Source organism: Scyliorhinus canicula, chromosome 6 (genome assembly GCF_902713615.1).
Source record: "Scyliorhinus canicula chromosome 6, sScyCan1.1, whole genome shotgun sequence".
NCBI classification, from domain to species: Eukaryota; Metazoa; Chordata; class Chondrichthyes; order Carcharhiniformes; family Scyliorhinidae; genus Scyliorhinus; species Scyliorhinus canicula.
Window position 1 is genome coordinate 44,133,177 of NC_052151.1, and position 22,324 is coordinate 44,155,500.

Here is a 22,324-nt window from a genome sequence, read left to right on the forward strand (position 1 = left end):
TTTTTACGCAAAGAGTGGTGAGGCCGTGGAATGCCCTACCTGCAACAGTAGTGAACTCGCCAACATTGAGGGCATTTAAAAATTTATTGGATAAGCATATGGATGATAAGGGCATAGTGTAGGTTAGATGGCCTTTAGTTTTTTTTCCATGTCGGTGCAACATCGAGGGCCGAAGGGCCTGTACTGCGCTGTATCGTTCTATGTTCTATGTTATATATGTATATTTTTATTTGATCATGGAACATGCGCATCGCAGGCTGTGCTAGCATTTATTGCCCATTCCTAATTGCCCTTGAGGATATATATTCCAGTGAAAGGCTAGTGACCTCTTCAGATATAAGCACACACTCTGTTTGTCTCGTGCACCATCAGGCATGGGAAGAGAAACAAACAGAATCACAGAATAATACAGCACAGAAGAAGCCCTTTGGTCCATCACATCTGCACTAGCACATGATACAACACCTGACCTGCCTACCTTTTAAAAAAAATTTATAGTACCCAATTCATTTTTTCCAATTAAGGGGCAATTTAGCGTGGCCAATTCACCTAGCCTGCACATCTTTGGGTTGTGGGAGTGAAACCCATGCAGACATGGGGAGATTGTGCAAATGCCACACGGACAGTGACCCAGGGCTGGAATTCGAACCCGGGTCCTCAGTGCCGCAGTCCCAGTGCTAGCCACTGTGCCACATGCCGCCCTTTGACCTGCCTACCTAATCCCATTTGCCAGCACTTGGCCCATAGCCTTGAATGCTATAACGTGCCAAGTGGTCATCCAGGTACTTTTTAAAGGGTGTGAGGCAGCCTGTCTCTACCGCTCTCCTGGGCAGGAAGAGGGGAGAAGATATATGTATGCATTTCCACTGTAGGTGTTCAATGCACTGGCTGGGAGAGAAACCAATGTGGAATGGTGTCTCCCAGATTGAGAGAGAGGATGCACAGATTGTCGACACAGCACTGGTAGTCCAGAAGATGAAGGATGTCCCACTTCTGCAGGAGGGAAGGAATCCATTGTATCCTCCCGTGCCTTCTGTCCCTCCTTTCTGCAGCATCTGGTGTTGCTTTGCCTGGCCTCATGTTCGCCTGCCATTCCTCCTGCAGGCCAAGAGGAATCCTGAGAGAGAGGTTAATGTCCAAGCACTCCTTTTCTCCCAGTGACTCTTATAAAGTAGAAAATTGCTTCTTCCTTATAAATGAAGTCTTCAGAGAATTTCCAGAACAAATGTTGGTAGGCAGCTATTGCAGTCTTGACAAGGTGTTCCAGTAAGTCTCTTGATGTGTTTCAAAAGTCCACTGCAACACTTCAGCAGCAAGTGAACTGTAAAAGGTGATATAACTTTAAGTGACATCCCAAATCCTGTGGCAGCATGTTGACGCAGTGTTTAGCACTGCGGCCTCACGGTGCCAAGGTCCCAGGCTCTGGGTCACTGTCTGTGTGGAGTTTGCACATTCTTCCCATGTTCGCGTGGGATACGGCCCCACAACCCAAAAGATGTGCAAGGATTGCCCACGCTAAATTGTCCCTTAATTGAAAAAAATAAATTGGGTATGCTAAATTTAAAAAAGTAACATCCCAAATCTTACACAACCCTTGTTTCTCTTAGTTGGTCATTTGTTTGTGTGTGTGTGTGTGTGTGTGTGTGTGTGTGTGGGGGGGGGGGGGAATATTTGGACAAGCGTTTTTTATCAAAATGCCATGAAACCTCATTAATGGGAAGGAGGTAATGGCGAAGGTTTTTAACTCCCAACCACTGACCAGTAGGGGAGATGAGAACATTGTGGGGTCAGAGTTTGTCGAGGTGGGAGGGGTGGGAGGATCAGAGGTCAGGGCCAGAGTCAGAGATAGGGGGCCAGAGGTTAAGGTTGTGGGCGGGGAGGGGAAATCACGGAGCTGAGGGGTTTGAGATCAGTGGGTGCAGGGGGAATAGGAGATTGGGGGTGGTGTTGGATCGGGTCTGCAGCCGTGGGGAGTGTTAGTGTTGAGTCCATGGGGAGGGAATCCTTGGGTGGCCGGGGGGTGGGGGGAGGGGGAATAGGTCAGGATGGTGGGTGTTTACAATAGTTACCCAGAAGATCTTTTAATTCCTATTTTTAATTCCTTTTCTGAGTAACTATTTGGTGTAAACCTAGCTGATCCATCTTCAGTTAGCAATTGCCTAGAGGAAGTTAACGCTTCCGGGAAATTGCCATGCAAACCTTTACCTGTGAATCTCCATGAGGGATTCCCCAGTGCATCTTTGGGATACCCCTAAGTCTGATGCTGGGAAGTTTGGAAGTTATGGCCTGGTATGCTATGTGTTACCTCATAGCAAATGGACGACAGGTAAAATTTCCATCATGTCAGGGTGGCACGGTACCACAGTGCTTAGCACTGCTGCCTCACAGTGTTCAATTCTGACCTTGGGTGGCTGTGGAATTTTCACGTTCTCCCCGTATCTATGTGGGTTTCCTCCGGGTGCGCCAGTTTCTCCCATAGCTCAAAGCTATGCAAGGTAGGCGGATTGACCATGCTAAATTGTCACTTAGTGTCCAAAATATTAGTTGGGAATAGGGTGGGGGCATGGGCCTTGGAAGGGTGCTCTTTTGGTGTGTCGGTGCAGATTTGATGGGTCGAATGGCCCCCTACTGAACTGTAGGGATTCTATGATTCAAAATCCCTTAAAGCCATAATGTAGCTTTGGCTGAAACCACAGGTAAAGATGTAAATGCTCTTTCTCCGGTGTTATGCTGATTTTGCCGTGGATAACTGGAAGAACACCCAGATGTAAATCTATCAGTATGATGAATCTCTATGAACTTACCCTTAGCTACATCAATAGGCTGAATGTGGGCAACATGGTGGTGCGGTGGTTAGCGCTGCTGCCTCATGGCTCCAAAGTCGGAGGTTCGATCCTGGCTCTGGGTCACTGTCCGTGTGGAGTTTGCACATTCTCCCTGTGTCTGCGTAGGTCTCACACCCAAAACGTTGTGCAGGGTAGGTGTATTTGCCATGATAAATTTCCCCTTAATTGGAAAAAGACAATTGGGCACTCTAAATTTATGCAAAAAGAATCAATATACTGAATGTGCCTGTAATCTGTTTGCCAATCAAGGGACAATTTAGCATAGCCAAACCATGGGGGGAATGCAAACACCACACGGACAGTGACCTGGGGCCGGGATCGAACCTGGGTCCTTTGCGCCATGAGGCAGCAGTGCTAACCACTGCACCACCATTCCACCTTCCTATGTGCTTGTAATCCACTCGTAAAAAAACTCCGTTCTGTATGTAGCATCTGTCAGACGATCAATAACATTCAATGACTAATCTTTTTTTTTATAAATTTAGATTACCCAATTATTTTTTCCAATTAAGGGGCAATTTAGCGTGGCCAATCCACTTACTCTGCACATTTTTGGGTTGTGGGGGTGAAACCCACGCAGACACGGGGAGAATGTGCAAACTCCACACGGACAGTGACCCAGAGCCGGGATCGAACCTGGGACCTCAGCGCCGTGAGGCGGATGTGCTAACCACTAGGCCACCGTGCTGCCCGATGACTAATCTTCAGGTTCTAAAACATAGTTATCTTTGTTGTTTTATATTTTCACTGTTTTAACTGCAAATTGGAGGTAACCAGGGCTTGTGAGCTAGCGTCTGTCATTTGCTCTGCTGAAAAGCTTAACCTCAGTCCAGGCCCTGGAGAAACTGGTGCTATTTCCACAATCTGAATGAAAACAACGTCATAACAGAAACCACTTTCACTGACCTCACACCACTTCTGCTGTGCTGAATATATCGACCAAGCAAAGAGGCATTGTTCAAGCAAATTATTCAATATTGTATCACATTCTTATTAACAAATTGATTGCTGAGGCTGCGATTTAACCTCATCTATTTATTGAGATCACGAGATCACTGAACTTTCCCTATTGTGTTTCATGATGCAATCAGAGTGACTTGATTAAATTAGTGGCTCTGGAACAACTGCTGGGCTGGTAATCTGCTTTCCCAGTTTACATTATCAGCATGGCTTTACTGTGCGAATGCAGATTATTTTGTAAATTAGTGCTGCTGATGACGTGTCCCTGATGATATTACACCTCTGATCTCACATTCTCTGTTCTTCATTATCTATTAATATTTCACAGCTTAACACAATGATAGACAGATCACATTTCACAAATGTACTTTCTTATGTTTTAAAAACTTTTCCGTCTTTTTTGTTATTTTTCATCAACGCAACTAAGGATTATGTATATAAAAAAATAAATTTAGTGTGCCCAATTCATTTTTCCCAATTAAAGGGCAATTTAGTGTGGCCAAAAGTGAAAAGTGAGAGGCCGCGCGCACCACGCCATAGGGCAGGTTTTCAAACTCAGGGTTCGACCCGCAGGTGTGCCACAGGTGGGTGTCGGGAGGGTCATGGAGCAATCGGTTGTGTCATTCCCGATCGCGGGAAGAAGTTCCCAACTGCCGTGACTGGCTTTTAAGAATGCCGGACGCGGGCAATCCGAGTTTGGTTGCGACATTTGAGGGCCTGGGTGGCACGAGGCTGGGCTGTGTGCTGGTCACTGCACGCAGAGTGGTGTGTGGGGCGGACTGGGGCTGACGGCGTCTACGTGGACACGGTGCTGACAGTGGTGGCCCCAGCTTGGAGCTCCGCTCTATTGTTCGTCCTTTGCACGCTGCTCAGATCATCCTCCGCCACCGATCAGCAGTATGCAACCTGCGGCTACTTGGTCAACCCGTTCAACTGCCAGCACAGGAGGCGGTTATTACTTGGTTAGAGTTCTCCCATTCCGTCCAGTGCCTCTGGCTGGTTCAGGGACTTGATGTCCTTCCTACATTTGGAGAAAACCAAATTCGCCATTGGGGGTTCAGTGGAGAGGTTATACTTGAGATGGCAACTATTTATTTCCTTTTTTAAAGATCTAGACACCGCCAGCTGTTCGGGTTTTTAGGTATAATGTTTAAGTTAACTGCCTTTCACTATGAAAATGAAAGTTGCTTATTGTCACAAGTAGGCTTCAATGAAGTTACTGTGAAAAGCCCCAAGTCGCCACATTCCGGCGCCTGTTCGGGGATGCTGGTACAGGAACACTGTTTTGTTGGTTGCTTGTTATTATGTAAAACTTTAATAAATATACTTTAAAAAAGAAGGTCCAGAAAATTATTTGGAAACTGGTCGGCTACAGCCAACTTGATCCTTAGTTATGGGCAGCACAGTGGCGCAGTGGTTAGCACTGTTGCCTCACGGTGCCGAGGTCCCAGGTTCGATCCCGGCTCTGGGTCACGGTCCATGTGGAGTTTGCACATTCTCCCCGTGTTTGCGTGGGTCTCATCCCCACAACCCAAAGATGTGCAGGATAGGTGGATTGGCCACGCTAAATTGTCCCTTAATTGGAAAAAAAATAATTGGATATTCTACATTTAAAAAAAAAATCTGTACATGTTGGTGCAGCTACTGTTCCCTAGTTCATCGGATGTTTGTCCAGGGGGTATGTCTGGATCATTGGAGGAACATTGCGTCTCCTTGTAGAGGAAGTTCCTTAGTTGTATGTACCGGAGCTCATTGCCTTTTGGGAGCTGGAACTTGTCCATTAGTTCCCTCAGGGTCGCTACTCTTCCGTTTACGCATAGGTGCCCTACCGTCAGTATACCTTCGTCCTGTCTCCACCTTTTAAAGGGGGTGTCCACTGTTGCAATGGTTAATTTATGGTTTCTGTAGATTAGGGCCAGAGTGGACATATATGTTAATGGTGCCTTATTTGATTCCATGTCCTTAGAGTGGCCTCTACCACTGGGCTCCTTGAGTACCTGGCTGGGGGAAATGGGAGTGGGGCTGTGGCTATTGCTCAGAGGGATGTTCCCATGTAGGAGGTTTCCTCCATTCTCACCCATTCCGCTTCCAGCTCCTTGATCCATCCCCATAACCTTTCTGAATTGACGGCCCGGTGGTAGAAGAGGAGATTTGGAATGGCGAAGTCCTCCATGTTCCGCCTTCTTTGCAGGACGCTTTTACGTATTCCAGGGTTCTTCCCCCTCACACAACATCCCCCCCCCCCCCCCCCCCCCCCCCCCCCCCCACCACGCGCATTCACAGGGAAGATTTTGTTCTTGCCTGGGTAGAGTTTGTAACCTGAGAAGGCTCTGAACTGCCTTTGGGGTTCTATTATTTCTCCCATGCTGGCGAGAGGGTTTGAGACCTCGAGGAGCAGGTCATCTGCATAGTCTGAGACTCTATGTGCCCTTTGGGTGCCCCTTCACCGCTGCTCTATGCGAGATAGCTGGTGCTCAATTGCCAAGGCAAATAGCAGTGGGGACAATGGGCATTCTTGCCTCTTGCCTCTGTGCAGCTGGAAGTATTCAGAGCTGGTGGTGTTTGCCACATGCTTGCCATGAGAGCGCTGTACAGTAGTTTCACCCACGAGATTTCTGAGAGACCTAGGTGTACAGGTACACAGGTCACTGAAAGGGGCAATACAGGTGGAGAGGTGGTCAAGAAGGCATCCGGCATGCTTGCCTTCATTGGCCGGGGCACTGAGTATAAGAATTGGCATGTCATGTTGCAGCTGTATAGAACCTTAGTTAGGCCACACCTGGAGTATAGTGTTCAATTCTGGTCACCACACTACCAGAAGAATGTGGAGGCTTTAGAGAGGATGCAGAAGAGATTTACCTGGATGTTGCCTGGTATGGAGGGCATTTGCTATGAGGAGCAGTTGAATAAACCCGGTTTGTTCTCGCTGGAACGACGGAGGTTGAGGGGAGACCTGATAGAGGTCGACAAAAGTCTGAGGGGCATAGACAAAGTGGATAGTCAGAGGCTTTTCCACAGGGTAGGGGGCATAGGTTTAAGGTGCGAGGGGCAAGGTTTAGAGTAGATGTACGAGGCAAATTTTTTACACAGAGGGTAGTGGGTGCCTGGAACCCGCTGCCGGAGGAGGTGGTGGAAGCAGGGACGATAGTGACATTTAAGGGGCATCTAGACAAATACATGAATAGGATGGGAATAGAGGGATACGGACCCAGGAAGTGTAGAAGATTGTAGTTCAGTCGGGCAGCATGGTTGGCACGGGTTTGGAGGGCCGAAGGGCCTGTTCCTGTGCTGTACTTTTCTTTGTTCTTTGTTATTTGTTCTTTGAGATGAACCCTGGCCCAGACCCAAACCTTACAGCACCTCTTTGAGGTGCTTCCATTCGATTCTGTTGAAGGCCTTCTATGTGTCTCGGCAGATGATCACCGCTGGTGTGTCCTCCCCAAGTGGGATCATAATCACGTTCAGCAAGCGTTTGATATTTGCCTTTAGCTCTCTGCCCTTGACAAATCCCGTCTCATCCTCCATGACTACCTCCGGCATGCAACTCTCCAGTTGCCTCACCGGGACCTTTGCCGGTATTTTGGCATCACTGTTTAGGAGTGAGATGGGTCTGTGTGAGCCGCACTCCATTGGGTCTTTGTCTTTTTTAGTGATCAGCAATATTGGGGCCTGTGCCAGTGTGGTCGGCAGGACAGAGTAACATCGAACATCTTACGCAGGTGGGGGGCCAGTGCTGCCGCAAATTGTTTATAGAAGTCCACCAGGAATCTGCCTGAACTCGGTGCCTTCCCCGACTGCATGGAGTTGTTGCTCTCCATGACGTCCCCCAGTTCTAGCAGGGCTTTCACTCCCTGCCTCTTTTCCTCACCCACCGCTGCTTTGTACAGCCCATCGAGAAACCGCTTCATGTTCGGGTCCCCATCGGGAGCTCTCGGCAGAAAATCACAAAGGCCTTGTTTAATTTGTCTGATGCTGCGACTAGTCTGCCATCCCTATCCTTCACCTGCGCAATCTCCCTCGTGGTTGCCTGCTTTCTCAGCTGGTCAGCCAGCAGGCCTTATCTCCATGTTCATAAAAGGTCACCCGTTTTTGGTGGAGTTGGTTCACTGCTTTCCTGGTGGAGAGCAGGTCAAATTCCATTTGTACACTGCTGCCTCATGGCGCCAAGGTCCCAGGTTCGATCTCGGCTCTGGGTCACTGTCCGTGTGCAGTTTTCACATTCTCTCCGTGTTTGCGTGGGTTTCGCCCCCACAACCCAAAGATGTGCAGGGCAGGTGGATTGGCCACACTAAATTGCCCCTTAATTGGAATAAATGAATTGGGTACTCTAAATTTATTTTTTTAAAATTCCATTTGCTCTTCCTCTCCATCAGTAGTTCCACGGTCAGGGCAATGGAGTATCGCCGAACCACCTCCAATATGGAGTCGATAGCCGTTGCCTACCCACTCTGTCCTTTGTGTCCCTGAGGGCCCTATATGCTATTATTTCCCCACTTATCACCGTCTTTCAGTGGTTCCCAGAATGTCGAGGGTGAGACCTCCCCGTTCTGGTTGCAGGTTACATATCCGTCGATGGCTTGTGGCATTTTTTTGCAGAAGGCCTTGTCGACGAGGTGGGCTGTGTCCAGCTCAATGGGGGATGCTGGGTCTGGCCCGTCTCCAACCTCATATCCATGTAGTGGGATGTGTGGTCAGAGTTTACTATTGCAGAGTATTATGCCCCTGGAAGCACCCCTTTGGGCGGCATGATGGCACAGTCTCACAGCGCCAGGGACCCATTTTTTTTAGGGCAGTTTGATAGGGTGGTGAAAAATATGGAACACTCGCTTTTATCAATCGGGGCATAGATTACAAAAGCAGAGAGGTCATGATGGAGTTGTATGGTCACCACATTATAGGAAGGATGTGATTGCACTGGAGGGGATGCAGAGAGGATTCACCAGGATGTTGCCTGGGATGGAACATTTAAGTTAGAAAGAAAGGTTGGATAGACTTGGGTTGTTTTCTCTGGAGACTGAGGGGTGACCGAATTGAGGTGCACAAGATTATGGACAGGGTGGATAGGGAGAGCGGTTCCCCTTAGTTGAAGGGTCAGTTACGAGGGGACACAAGTTCAAAATGAGGCGTGGGAGGTTTAGGGGGGATTTGAGGAAAAACATTTTTACCCAGAGGGTGGCGACAGTCTGGAGTGTCCTGCCTGGGAAGGTCTTGGAGGCAGGATGTCTCACACCTTTAAGAAGTACCTGGATGAGTACTTGACAAGCCATAACATTCAAGGCTATGGACCAAGTACTGGCCAAGTGGGATTAGATGCAGCACGGTAGCATGGTGGTTAGCATAAATGCTTCACAGCTCCAGGGTCCCAGGTTCGGTTCCCGGCTGGGTCACTGTCTGTGCGGAGTCTGCACATCCTCCCGGTGTGTGCGTGGGTTTCCTCCGGGTGCTCCGGTTTCCTCCCACAGTCCAAAGATGTGCGGGTTAGGTGGATTGGCCATGCTAAATTGCCCGTAGTGTCCTAAAAAGTAAGGTTAAGGGGGGGGGGGGGGGTTGTTGGGTTACGGGTATAGGGTGGATACGTGGGTTTGAGTAGGGTGATCATTGCTCGGCACAACATCGAGGGCCGAAGGGCCTGTTCTGTGCTGTACTGTTCTATGTTCTATGTTCTAGATGGGCAAGTCAGGGACTTTCATGTGGCGGTACAGACTCGATGGGCCGAAGGGCCTCTTCTGCACTGTAGTAATCTGTGATTCTGTGATTCTGACTGTGTGTGGAGTTTGTGCTTTCCCCCTGTGTCTGCATGGGTTTCCTCCGGCTGCTCTGGTTTCCTCCCAAAGTCCAAGGGTGTGCAGGTTGGGTGGATTAGCCATGCTAAAATTGCCCCTTAATGTCCAAAAGGTTCGGTGAGGTAATGGGGATAGGGCGAGGGATTGGGCCGAGGTAGTGTGTTCTTTCAGAGTGTCGGTGCAGACTCAAGGCTGAATGGCCTCTTTCTGTAATGTAGGATTCCTATGATTCTGTGAAGCACTGATTTACTGACTACAAGGAAGTTGATACAGGAATATACTTTGTGGGCCTGGGAAAAGGAGAACTCCTTTTCCCTTGGATGGTTGAACCTCCACGGATCCACCCCCCTCATCTGCTCCATAAAGGTGTTCAGTTCTTTAGCCACTGCCAATTGCTTCCCTGATATGGTCTGCATTTGTCCTTTCTTGGGTCTTGTAGACGGTTGAAGTCTCCCTGCATGAAGAGTCGGTAGGAGTCTAGATTAGGGATCTTTGCCATGGTTTTTTTTAATGAAGTCAGCGTCATCTCACTTAGGGTTGTATATGTTTACAGGAACCCTTCCAGCACACTGGTAGCCTTATGTACTGTCCCCCCCGGGTCTGCCACCATGTTTGTTGCTGGGAAGTTCGTTCTTTTGCTAAACAGTACGGCCACTCCCCTTGCACCCGTACCGAAGCACACTTGGAAGGTCTGTCCTATCCAGCTCTTCTTTAGCCTCAGTCGGTCCTTCTCCCTCAGATGTGTCTCCTGAAGGAAGACTATGTTGGCTCGCAGGCTTTTCTGATGGGCGAACACCTTGGATCTTCTCACGGGTCAATTGAGTCCCCTGCAGTTCTAGGTAACTCTTCTGACGGGGGGGTTTTCTGTCCCCCCACTCTGTGGGGTCAGCCATGCTCACCACATGGATGTGCCCCTGCATGCTGCGGTTTTCCTTTGTTTGAGGGCCATCCAAGAAGGCCACTATTTTCTTCTTTGTTCCAGCTGTCCCCATGTGTGACGTGTTGTAACCAGTATTCTATCCTCCACCCACCTAATCTAGAACTCCCCCCCCACCCCAAACCTGCCGAACCTTGCCATCCCTTCTTCCATTTACTGGTTCCTCTATTGCCTCCCCCCTTACCTCCCGGCTGAGGAGATCCGATTGCTTCCTGGGTCTCCAGTCTCTACTCCGATGTTTCCAGTGCCTCTTTGAAGGGGGCCAGAACAGTTTCTATGCCCGACCCCACAGCCGACATGAGATCATTCTTCATAGAGTCCCTGTGTTTTTGGAGCTCTTTTGAAAGAAGCTCCATCCGCTGCTCTGTCAGTGGATTGGCCGGCGTTTGCGTTGATGTTCCTGCTCCGTCCGCTATGCTCTGCTCCGCATCGTTCTGAGGTCTGGATCTTCCTCTCCTGACGTTTGCTATTACTACTATTTTTCCGGCTCTGTGGCTGGTCTGAGGGCGTGGCATGATCCCCGCCCCTGCCATCCGATTTGTGGGTTAAAGGGGCCTAACTTGAAATTTCCAAGTGAGAGCCACCTTCCGTGCAACAGTTCAGCACATCACCACAATGGGCGGCACGGTGGCGCAGTGGTTAACACTGCTGCCTCACAGCACTGAGGTCACAGGCTCGATCCCGGCCCTGGGTCACTGTCCGTGTGGAGTTTGTACACTCCCCTTGTGTTTGCGTGGGTTTCACCCCCACAACCCAAAGATTAAAAAAAAATAAATTTAGAGTACCCAATTAATTTTTTCCAATTAAGGGGCAATTTAGCGTGGCCAATCCACCTACCCTGCACATCTTTGGATAATGGGGGCGAAACCCACGCAAACAGGGGGAGAATGTGCAAACTCCACACGGACAGTGACCCAGAGCTGGGATCGAACCTGGGACCTCGGCACCGTGAGGTAGCAGGGCTAACCCACTGCGCCACCGTGCTGCCCTGCTTTGACATATTAAGTGGTCTTTTAATGACCGCCGGCATGTTTCTTGCGCATGCGCAGGGGGTTTCTTCTCTGCGCCGGCCATAGCGGAGCCTTACAGAGGCCGGCACGGAGGGAAAGAGTGCCCACACGGCACAGGCCCGACCGCAGATCGGTAGCCCCGATCGCGGGCCAGGCCACCATGGGGGGCCCTACGGGGCCGGATCGCCCCGCGCCCCCCCGAGTACCCCACTAGACGGCCGACAAGCCAGGTCCAGCCAGGATGGACTATTTACATTTCATGTCGGCGGGACTGTCCAGGAATGCTGCCAACGACCCCCGACCGGTGCGGTGCGATTTCCGTCCCCGCCCGAAATCCGGCGCCGGAGAATTGGGCAGCTGGTGTCGTGCTGGGTTCATGCCAACCCACCCCGGGGCGGTGTGGTGTCGGTGAATCCGGCCCCATATGAGAGGACAGTGCAAAGTCAATCACTTTCCTGTGGCACTGTATTGACATGCTGCTGTGTTGGAGAATCCCCAGGGGGCGGCGTGAATCCCGCCCCGCCGCCGGCTGCCGTATTCTCTGGCTTCGGTTTTCTGGCAGGGGCGGGGATCAGGCCCCGGGGCCTTACCTGACTGCATTTGTCCAATCCCCCTGACTAGCTCCTCCAACTCTATCAGCGCCCCCAGCCCCTCTACCAGCTCCTCTTGAATCCTTGGGAACCATAGCCTGTTCATGAAGCTCTCCATCCCCCCTCTCCCCATTGGAGGTTCCGACCGGTACAGTTCCTCGTAGAAGTCCCTAAAGACCCCATTTACTTCTGTCCCCTTCTGCACTACATTTCCACCCCCATCCGTCACTCCACCAATTTCCCTAGCAGCATCTCGCCTATGCAGCTGATGCGCCAACATCCTGCTCGCCTTCTCCCCATACTCATATACCGCGCCCTGCGCCCTCCTCCACTGTGTCTCCGCCTTTCTGGTGGTCAACAAGTCAAATTTGGCCTGCAAACTACGCCGTTCCCCCAGCAACCCCTCCTCCGGTGCCTCCGCGTATCTCCTGTCCACATCCAGGAGCTCCCCCACCAGTCTCTCCCTCTCCTTCCTCTCCCTCCTTTCCCTGTGGGCCCGGATGGAGATCAGCTCCCCCCGGATCACTGCTTTCAGAGCCTCCCAGACCATCCCCACCCGGACCTCCCCCGTGTCAATGGTATCAAGATCCCCCTCAATACTTCTTCGGACCCTCCTACACACCTCATCAGCCAGCATCCCCACATCCAGGCGCCAGAGCGGGTGCTGGTCCCGCGCCTCCCCCATCTCCAGATCAACCCAGTGCGGAGCATGGTCTGAAATCGCTATGGCCGAATACTCGGCATCCTGCACCCTCGGGATCAATCCCCTGCTCAGGACAAAAAAATCTATTCGTGAATAAACCCTATGGTCTCCCAAACCTCCAGGGATCCACCCCTCCCATCTGGTCCATAAACCCCCTCAGTACTTTGGCCGCTGCCGGTCTCCTACCCGTCCTTGAACTGGACCGGTCCAGTGGGGGATCCAGCACTGTGTTAAAGTCTCCCCCCATGATCAGGCCCCCTGCCTCCAGGTCCGGAATGCGGCCCAACAAGCGCCTCATGAAGCCAGCATCATCCCAATTCGGGGCATATACATTAACCAGCACCACCTTCTCTCCCTGCAGCCTACCCTTCACCATAATATATCTGCCCTCCTTGTCCGACACCACCTCTCCCGCCTCGAACGCCACCCTCTTCCCCACCAGAATCGCCACCCCCCGGTTCTTCGCGTCCAATCCTGAGTGAAAAACCTACCCCACCCACCCCTTCCTCAGACGAACCTGGTCCGCCACCTTCAAGTGGGTCTCCTGGAGCATAGCCACGTCCGCCTTCAACCCCTTCAGATGAGAAAATACCCTAGTTCTCTTAACCGGCCCATTCAGCCCCCTCACGTTCCAGGTAATCAGCCGGATCAGAGGGCAACCCGCCCCCCTCCCCCGCCGGCTAGCCATAGCTTATCGACTGCTCGCCCCAGGCCAGCTCGCCCTGCCCGACCCGTCCCCCATGGCGATAACGCCTCTCCTCTACCCCCCCGGCCCACACCAGCTCCTTCCTGACCATTCCAGCAGCAACCCGGATTCCCCCCCCACCCCCAGGCTAGGACCCCTCCTAGCCGCGACGCACCCTCCATGGTACTTCCGTGAGTCAGCTGACTTCTGCTGACCCCGGCAGCTCCCGCCAAAACCCATCCCCTCCCGGCATGGGGTCATCCCCCTCTTGCCACACCTCCTTGGCACCGCTTCAGCGCGGGAAACAAAACCAATAGAGGCCACGCCCCCACCACCAGCTCCGCCCCCCCTGCCCCGCGGCGTGGGAAACCAGAGGAAAGCCCGCGCTTTCACACTGCCACACCCCACCCTTCTGAAGCAGCTCCCCAAAATCCAGTTTCACCCCAACCCCCAGCCCCGTACAGAAGAGAACATATAAAATACAAACCCCCAATGTTCCCCACATAGCCCACACCCATACCCAACAGACAGACCCACCCGAAAACAGAGCAAAAAGAAAACCAGCATAAAAAACACACGTGTCAAAGTTTTTTTTTTAAAAATAATTTTTATTGAAGAAATTTTTCAAAATACAAACGTTTTAACCCCCCCTACATTTACATTTAAATTATAACAAAACAAAGTCAAACCCCCCTACTTAACAAAAAAAGAAAAAAAGTCCCCCCCCCCCCCCCTACGCGTGCGTCCCCCCCCCCCCCCCCCCCCCCCCCCCCCACCCCCGCCGGCGAACCGACAGTCAGACCAACTTATCATTTCTAGCAGCGTCCTCGGGCAGGCCTTGCCCGTGCCACCACCGCTACCGTACTTCCTGCGTCTTTGTCCCCCCTCCCCCCCCCCCTCCCCCCCCCCCCCTCCCTCCCGCCCTCCCCTCCCCTCCCGGGTTGCTGCTGTCACGGCCTCAGTTTCTATCTCTGATCCAAGAGGTCTAGGAAGGGTTGCCATCGCCTGAAAAACCCCTGCACCGACCCTCTCAGGGCGAATTTGATCCTTTCCAATTGGATGAAGTTTGCCATGTCGTTTAACCAGGTGTTAACACTCGGAGGCCTTTCGTCCCTCCACTGAATCAAGATCCTCCTCCGAGCCACCAAGGACGCAAAGGCTAATATTCCAGCCTCCCTCGCCTCCTGTACCCCCGGTTCCACCCCAACCCCGAAGATCGCAAGTCCCCATCCTGGCTTGACCCTGGACCCCACCACTCTCGACACCATCCCTGCCACCCCCTTCCAGAACTCCTCCAGTGCCGGACATGCCCAAAACATATGTGCATGATTCGCAGGGCTTCCCGAACATCTAATACACCTGTCTTCACCCCCGAAGAACCGACTCATCCTTGTCCCCGTCATGTGGGCTCTATGCAGTACCTTAAATTGAATGAGACTTAGTCTCGCACATGACGACGACGAGTTGACCCTCTCCAGGGCGTCTGCCCATGTCCCGTCCTCTATCTGTTCCCCCAGCTCTAACTCCCACTTATCTTTCAGCTCCACTACTGGTACCTCCTCCACCTTCTGCATAATCTTATAGATGTCCGAGATCTTCCCCTCCCCGACCCAGACCCCTGCTAGCACCCTATCACTCACCCCCCTGTCGGGGAGCGCGGGGAACCCCGCTACCTGTCGTCTGGCAAATGCCTTCACTTGGAGGTACCTGAACGTGTTCCCCGGGGGGAGCCCAAATTTCTCCTCCAGCTCTCCCAGGCTCGCAAACCTCCCCTCTATAAACAAGTCCCTCAGTTGTCTAATACCCGCCCTCTGCCAGCTCTGGAATCCCCCTCCTGTGTTTCCCGGCGCAAATCTGTGGTTCCCTCTTAGTGGTGCCCCTATCAGACCTCCCACTTCCCCCCTGCGTCGCCTCCACTGCCCCCAGATCTTGAGGGTGGCCGCCACCACCGGGCTCGTGGTATACCTCGTGGGAGGGAGTGGCCATGGTGCCGTTACCAGTGCCCCTAAGCTTATGTTGCCGCAGGACGCCCTCTCCATGCGCTTCCAGGCTGCCCCCTCCCCTTCCATCATCCACTTTCGTACCATCGATGTATTTGCCGCCCAGTAATATCCTGAAAGGTTGGGTAACGCCAGCCCTCCACTATCCCTACTCCGCTCCAAAAAGACCCTTCTAACTCTCGGGGTGCCATGTGCCCACACATACCCCATGATACTACTCGTTACCTTCTTGAAAAAGGCCCTGGGGAGGAAGATGGGCAGACACTGGAACAAAAACAAGAACCTCGGGAGGACCGTCATTTTAACTGACTGCACCCTCCCTGCCAGCGACAGCGGCACCATGTCCCACCTCTTAAACTCCTCCTCCATCTGTTCCACCAGTCTGGAAAAGTTCAACTTGTGGAGGGTCCCCCAGTTCTTTGCCACCTGCACCCCCAAATACCTAAAACTTTTAACTGCTCTTTTGAAGGGGAGCCTCCCAATTCCCTCCCCTTGGTCTCCCGGGTGTATTACAAAGACCTCACTTTTCCCCAGATTTAATTTATACCCCGAAAAGTCCCCGAACTCCGCTAGTATCCCCATTACCTCCGGCATTCCCCCCTCCGGGTCTGCCACATACAACAACAAATCATCCGCATAGAGCGAGACCCGATGTTCCTCCCCTCCCCTTGTCAGTCCTCTCCACCCCCCTGAACCCCTTAGTGCCATCGCCAACGGCTCAATCGCTAATGCAAAGAGTAAGGGAGATAGGGGACATCCCTGCCTAGTACCTCGATGGAGCCCAAAATATTCTGACCTCCTCCCGTTTGTTACCACACTTGCCATCGGAGCTGAATAGAGCAGTTTTACCCACTTGATAAATCCCTCCCCAAACCCAAACCTTTCCAACGTCTCCCACAAGTATTCCCACTCCACCCTGTCAAATGCCTTCTCCGCGTCCAACGCTACCACTATCTCCGCCTCCCCTTCCACTGCTGGCATCATAATCACATTTAACAATCTCCGGACATTTGTGTTAAGTTGGCGTCCCTTCACGAACCCCGTCTGGTCTTCATGGACTACCCCTGGCACACAGTCCTCTATCCTGGTTGCCAGGACCTTTGCTAACAGCTTGGCGTCAACATTCAGGAGGGAGATGGGCCTGTAGGACCCGCACTGGACCGGGTCCTTGTCCCGCTTCAAAATCAAGGAGATCAGGGCCTGCGACATTGTTGGGGGCAGAACCCCCCCCTCGCGCGCCTCATTAAAGGCTCGCACCATCACTGGACCCACCAAGTCCACAAATTTCCTGTAAAACTCCACCGGGAACCCATCCGGCCCCGGCGCCTTCCCCGCCTGCATCTGGCCTATCCCTTTAATTAGCTCCTGCAGCTCTATCGGCGCCCCCAACCCTTCTACCAGCTCCTCCTGTACCTTTGGGAACCCCAATTTGTCGAGAAAGTTCTTCATTCCCCCTCTCCTCTTCGGCGGTTCAGACCTATACAATTCCCTATAGAAGTCCCTAAAGACCCTATTCACCTCTTGCCCCTTCTGCACTACGTCCCCACCCCTCTCTCTCACTCCCCCAATCTCTCTGGCTGCATCTCGCTTACGAAGCTGGTGTGCCAGCATCCTGCTCGCCTTTTCCCCGTACTCATACGCCGCACCCTGCGCCCTTCTCCACTGCATTTCCGCCTTCCTAGTGGTCAGTAGGTCGAACCTGGCCTGCAAGCTACGCCGCTCCCTTAATAGCCCCTCCTCTGGTGCCGCCGCATATTTCCTATCTACTTCTAGGAGCTCCCCCACCAGCCTCTCCCTTTCCTGCCTCTCCTTCCTCTCTCTGTGTGCCCTTATGGAGATCAGCTCTCCTCTAATCACTGCTTTCAAGGCCTCCCAGACCGTCCCCACCTGCACCTCACCTGTGTCATTCGTACCCAGATAGTTCTCAATGCCCGTTCTCACCCTTCTGCACACCTCTTCGTCCGCCAACAGCCCTACATCCAGGCGCCACAACGGGCGTTGATCCCGCGCCTCCCCCATGTCCACGTCCACCCAATGTGGTGCATGGTCCGATATCGCAATGGCCGAGTACTCCGTGTCCTGCACTCTCGGTATCAGCCCCCTGTTCAATACGAAAAAATCGATCCTAGAGTACACTCTGTGGACGTGGGAGAAAAAAGAATACTCCCTCGCCCTAGGCCTACCAAATCTCCATGGGTCTACCCCTCCCATCTGCTCCATGAACCCCCTTAACACCTCTGCCGCTGCCGGCCTCCTATTCGTCCTGGAACTCGATCTATCCAGCCCAGGGTCTAACACCGTATTAAAGTCCCCTCCCATGATCAGGCCCCCTGCCTCCAGTCCCGGGATGAGGCCCAGCAGGCGCCTCATAAAACCCGCGTCGTCCCAGTTCGGGGCATACACATTTACCAGTACCACATTCTCTCCCTGCAACCTACCCCTCACCATCACGTACCTGCCCTCCTTGTCTGCCACCACCTCTGCCGCCACAAACGACACCCTCTTTCCCACCAAAATCGCCACCCCCCGGTTCTTGATATCCAAGCCTGAGTGGAACACCTGTCCCACCCACCCCCTTCTCAGGCGGACCTGATCTGCTACCCTCAAATGAGTCTCCTGCAGCATTGCTACATCAGCCTTCAGTCCCTTCAGGTGTGAGAAGACCCTTGATCTTTTGACCGGCCCATTCAGCCCCCTTACGTTCCACGTGATCAATCGGATCGCAGAGCGACCCGTCCCTACTCCCTGTCGATTAGCCATGTCTTGTCCCTTGCTCGCCCCGGGTCATCCCTCCTTTTCTGACCCGCTTCCCATAGCGATGGCCCCCACCCCACCCCCCCGGCTCTCCCCTTCTCGTCCCTGGTCTTTCCAGCAGCAACCCGGTGTCCCCCCCCAGCCCCCCCCCCTTCCCCTCCCCCCCCCCTGGCTAGGACCCCTCCTAGCCGCGATGTACCCAACATCGTACTCCCGAGAGTCAGCTGGTCTCCGCTGACCCGGCTACTCCTGCCACATTCCGACTCCTCCCGGTTCACCCCATCTGCGCCCGTGAAAGATCCCCTTAAAACCCCAGAGAAAGACCCGCATAATCAACCCGCTCCCCCCGTCCCGTCTCCCCAACTTAACGATATAAATACCCAATGGCAACTAAATACATAAATACTTAACTACATACTTAAATAACAAAATAATTAACTAGCTATCAACTAACAGTGTGCCCAACCATCACCCTCCATCAAACAGTATAAATAACCGCAGATAACCATAACCCGAAAAGAAAAAAAGAACAAAAACCCCCCCAAGCACCCAAAGGAAAAGGGTAAGAGGGGTAAATAACTAAGGGAAATTGGAAACGGGACGAAACACCCCATAAGAAGCCAACGACCCACCATAGAGATTTCAACAGTACAAATATACAGAAACACCCAACAACTCGAAACCTTCAAGATATTCAGAAAAGTCAACCGTTCGAGAAAAAACACCCCAAACAATCCACGAAACTGTTACCCAGTTCCGACCTGGCCTGAAAAAGAAAAGGGCCACTTGCTCAATCAAGAGTCCCCAGGCGGCTACGACCGCCGGTGCTCCCAGGTTTTAGTTCGTGTCCAACTTTTCCTCTTGTACAAAGGTCCAGGCCTCCTCTGGGGACTCAAAATAATGATGTTGGTCCTTGTAGGTGACCCATAAGCGCGCCGGTTGCAGCATTCCAAATTTGATCTTTTTCGCGTGTAGCACCGCCTTTGTCCGGTTGTACCGGGCCCGCCGCTTTGCCACCTCCGCACTCCAGTCCTGGTACACCCTTACCGTCGAGTTCTGCCACTTGCTGCTTTTCTCCCTTTTTGCCCACCTCAGGACTTTCTCTCGATCACTTAGCCGCTGGAACCGCACCAGCACCGCCCTCGGGGGCTCGTTTGCCCTAGGCCTCCTGGCCATGACCCGGTATGCCTCTTCCAATTCCAGGGGCGCCGGACCGGCCCCTTCCCCCATCAGGGAGCTCAACATCTCCGCCACATATCCCGGGAGATCCGACCCCTCCAGGCCTTCTTCCAGGCCCAGGATCCTCAAATTTTTCCTCCTCATCCGAGTGTCCAGCTCCTCGAAGCGGCTCTGCCACTTCATGTGGAGTGCCTCGTGCACCTCCACCTTTGCCCCGATGACTGTGGCCTCCTCCTCCCTCGCGGTCATCTCCTGCTGCAGATCTTTAATCGACGCCTCTTGGATCGCCTGGGCTCCCACCAACCTGGTGGCCGTCGCGTTCATGGACTCTAAGAGCTCCACTTTCATCTCCGTGAAAAAACGGAGGAGAGCGGCCTGCTGCTCCTCCGCCCATTTCTTCCACTCCTCCGATGCGCCGCCGGCCGCCATTTTGATTTTCTTCCCCCGCTTTTTTTGGGGAGCTGCTGCCGTTTTTCTTGCCGCTCCACTCCGGGTACCGACCATAAAATCGGTCTAGTTCTCCTCAGGGGACCTTCCCCCACCGGGATTCGTCTTTTCAGCACCGTTGGGGCCCTCCAATTGGCCCAAAAACACCTTTGTCGCAGGAGCTTCCAAATGTGCGGCTTAGCTAGTCATAGCCGCAACCGGAAGTCCACGTGTCAAAGTTAAAGAACAGCAACAGCGAAAACAGCAACGGCCATAGTGTGTCCCCAGGCCCTAGTTCAAGTCCAGCTTCTCCGCCTGTACAAAGGCCCACGCCTCCTCCGGGGACTCGAAGTAGTGGTGCCGGTCCTTGTATGTCACCCACAGGTGCGCAGGCTGCAGCATTCCAAATCTGACCTGCTTGGCATGCAGCACCGCCTTCGTCCGGTTGAACCCGGCCCGCCGCTTAGCCACCTCCGCACTCCAGTCCTGGTAGATTCGCACTACCGAATTCTCCCACTTGCTGCTCCTCTCTTTCTTGGCCCAGCGCAGCACACACTCCCGGTCGCTGAATCGATGGAACCGCACCAGCACCGCCCGTGGGGGTTCATTTGCCTTGGGCCTCCTGGCCAGCACTCTGTGAGCTCCCTCAAACTCCAGGGGCAAATGGAAGGACCCCGCCCCCATCAACGAGCTCAACATCGTGGTCACATATGCCGGGAAATCCGACCCCTCCAGCCCCTCTGCCAGGCCCAGGATCCTCAAATTCTTTCGCCTCGTGCGAACGTCCAGCTCCTCCAAGCGGTCTTGCCACTTTTTGTGAAGTGCCTCGTGCAACTCCACTTTCCCCACGAGGACCACGGCCTCCTCCTCCCTTTCAGCGGCCTGCTGCTGCAACTCCCAAATGGACACCTCCTGGGCCGCCTGAGCTCCAAGCAGCTTGTTGGTAGTCGCATTCAGGGAGTCCAGCAACTCAGCCTTCAGCCCCGCAAAACAGCGCAGAAGAGAGGCTTGCTGCTCCTGCGCCCACTTCCACCAGTCCTCGGGTGTTCCGCCGGCTGCCATTCGGTCCTTCTTCACCCGTTTTTCTTGGGGAGCTGCTGCAGCTTTTTCCTTTGCCCCACTCCGGGTGAGCACCATAAATTATGGGGAATGCTCCTCTAGACACCTTCCCCCACCGGGAGTTGTCGAAACAGCGCCGTTTGGGGCCCTCAAATCGGCCCAAAAGTCCTTAAGTAGCGGGAGCTGCCGAACGTGCGGCTTAGCTCCGCATAGCCGCAACCGGAAGTCCCGTGGAGCAATAAGTTAATACCTCTGGCCCCTTGTTCACAAGCTTGCTATCTAGCTGCTCAAATCCATTTGACAGAAGACCCTTACAATCAGCAGACAATATAGTCCTCTTGAGGAGGCCCCTGGTTATTGGCAACACACTGGTAAAGGAAGAGTGGAACAATGGTGGCTGAAAGGTCAAGTGTTTGGCACCATCCTTAGAAACTGGAATGTACATAAAAGCATCTGAAAATTTCCACCAGTTACAGTAAATATTTTCTTGCAAAGCTCTCAATGTAACAAGGATAGGTCGGGTTACATTAAAGCATTTCTGAGAGTTGGAATTCAAGCTACATGATTAACACGCAGCCCTCAAACAGACTAACAAAGCCTGGGCCCTTTAGGGAAGAATAACAGATCTAGCTGAATTTTATTCCATTAAACATCAAAGAATGGATGTGTTAGTAGATTCACAGCAGCCAAGTATCACATGTTGACCAAACAGATGTGCTGGCTCAGTTTGTAAGCTATAATTATCTGTACTTTTGAGCAGAAGTAATTTGTGAGGGAAGAGAACACAGCAGAGGAAATTCGACTGCACCGTCAGGGATATCTACAACTCTTGCTGTACCAGCTCTTGCTTCCCTTCATTTTTGATTTAAAAAAAATATATGCAGCAGAAGCAAACCAGGCTGTGTGGAAAGTAGTCGGTCAAACAAGGTTTACAGTCCTGTGGCAGGGTCAATGGACTCGAAATGTGAACTGTGTTTCTCTCTCCACAGATGCTGCAGAGTTTATCCTGCATTCTCTGCTTTTATAAGCAGGATTTGTGCTTGGGCAGCAGGTAGTGCAGGGTATGCAACAGAAAATAGTCCAGCTTGTTCAGTTTGTGTCAGTGGCTGCTGAGAGAAAATGCCTCAAGGTGGGAATGTCCAAACATTCTGGATTGGTTGCTACATTTTGGGCACTATATAATTTCAGTCAGTGTTTGTCTTTCTAAACCACGTGGTGAGTACCTTGCAGCCTAAAAGACCATACTTACAAATAAAATTCACGTTTCCATTCATTTTATATACCTCAAGTTGCCGATACTAATGGATCTTCGTTGCTCTGATTTAATGGATTCTCCGGTCGCTGATGCTGAAATAGTGTTTGGCGAACGGCTGGTGAATCCAAGTTTCCGAC